Source organism: Nothobranchius furzeri, chromosome 4 (genome assembly GCF_043380555.1).
Source record: "Nothobranchius furzeri strain GRZ-AD chromosome 4, NfurGRZ-RIMD1, whole genome shotgun sequence".
In the NCBI taxonomy this organism is placed as follows: domain Eukaryota; kingdom Metazoa; phylum Chordata; class Actinopteri; order Cyprinodontiformes; family Nothobranchiidae; genus Nothobranchius; species Nothobranchius furzeri.
In genome coordinates, this window is record NC_091744.1 from 48,271,091 (window position 1) to 48,272,716 (window position 1,626).

Here is a 1,626-nt window from a genome sequence, read left to right on the forward strand (position 1 = left end):
CTCAATAATGACTAATGCACAGTCTAGTGCATTAAGTTGTGTAATCTGTAAAGCAAATGACTCCCAGCCACTAACACATCTACATTTATGTCAGGGCGACGAAGCTGTAGGGACTGTGTTTGTCCTAATGCTGTTTAGCTGTAGGTATCAGATACGTGAAATGAAAACTTTGCAGGACTTTCATTAAAATCCACCCAGTGGTAAACCACATACTTTTATTTTAGTCAGGAAAACATCCCATTGGCTAAGATGGAAGGGGTGGGGTCTAAACCATGTACTGAAACCAGCCAGCAGGGGGAGTTGTGGTTACCGTAACCCTTTGTAATCCATGTGTCTAGTTATAGTGTGGAAATAAGTAATCACAATATATGCGTGAAACTGATAAATGAAAATAAACAAGGACAATCACACATGAATGTTTTTTTGACAGATGACATTTATTCTCACCGGGCATCTGACATTGGAATCGCTACAGTCAGCCATTTAGAAATGGCTGCTAAAACTCCAGAAGGGGAACACCCAGAGCATCTGGAACAAAGAGAGCAGCATAAACCATAATAAAGCTAACAATAGACCATGACCTGCCACCTGGGCGGAGGCTCAACTCAGTCCAAAGCTGCTCTTCAGTCTTCCTGCCAACAGTGGTGCTCTTGGCTCTGCTGTGAGACGGCGTTAGGACCAGTGGTCCCGCATCACTAACATTCAATCAGAGGTTTAAATACACAAATTGCATACATTAGATTTGTGTTTGAGTCGCGCCTACAGCTGCTGCTTCACCACACATCCATACATGACAGGAGTTACATCAGGTCACTTCTCTAACAAAAACTAAACAGTTACATATTTACACTGTAGCTATGGTTACCAGGTGGTCCTCACCTGGAGCCCACAACAAGAAGCCCTCCAATAGGGTTAGAGGTCATCAAACACCTTCACAGCAGGAAGAAACTCAGTGTGGGATTAGCGAATGGAAGTGTGAAGACATTCTTTTTCACAAGACAATAGAAGATCCTCACATTTCACATTAAAAGCTTCATTGTGTCAAGTTTTCTTTACAAGTGCTGAAAGTTAAAAAAATCGATTCACATCCCAAATAACGAGCCCTGGGCCAGCTTTCAGCCTGTCTGAAGCTAACAGTTAGCCCACTATCATCACTCTAGTGATGGTAAAGCCCACTGTAACACCTTTCAAGTGATGGTGTGTGTTTTCCTGCCAATAGGGGGCAGTGAATACCTAAATCACTGCAAGCAAGCAGTCATTTTGTGTTCGAGTATGACTTTACCAATGGCTGGCTTTTAGGGTCAAAAATCCCTGGGAGCGCGATTATCGAACGAGTACTTCATCAGATCTTTCACCCTCCATCAAAAGGACAATCAGTCTCCCGGTCATCACTGGCAACGAGTGAAGAGTGTGAAACAACAAAGTTAATGGAAAAGGTTTTTAACTGTTTGTTACAAATCAGCAAATGCATTTTTTCCTCACGGGCTCCCGTAGAAGGAAACGTTTCATCTATTATGGCGTCGCACAGAGACTTAGCCCCACTCCCAATTATTTTAGACCCGGTTTTCATGGTTACATGTTTCGAAACGCCAATTTTTTTAACAACTGCATAATTTAATTAATTTT

General features: G+C 42.3%; 1 protein-coding gene across 6 annotated transcripts in view; it reads right to left on the reverse strand.

The window, feature by feature from the left end:
• Positions 1-416: 416 nt before the first annotated feature.
• kif21a (kinesin family member 21A) overlaps positions 417-1,626 on the reverse strand; it is a 124,115-nt gene continuing 122,905 nt past the window's right edge. For all 6 annotated transcript variants that reach the window (XM_070550217.1, XM_070550216.1, XM_070550219.1 and 3 more), the window contains one exon: positions 417-1,626. This exon is cut by the window's right edge and continues 1,166 nt beyond it. The gene's annotated coding sequence lies outside the window, so the exon portion shown is untranslated.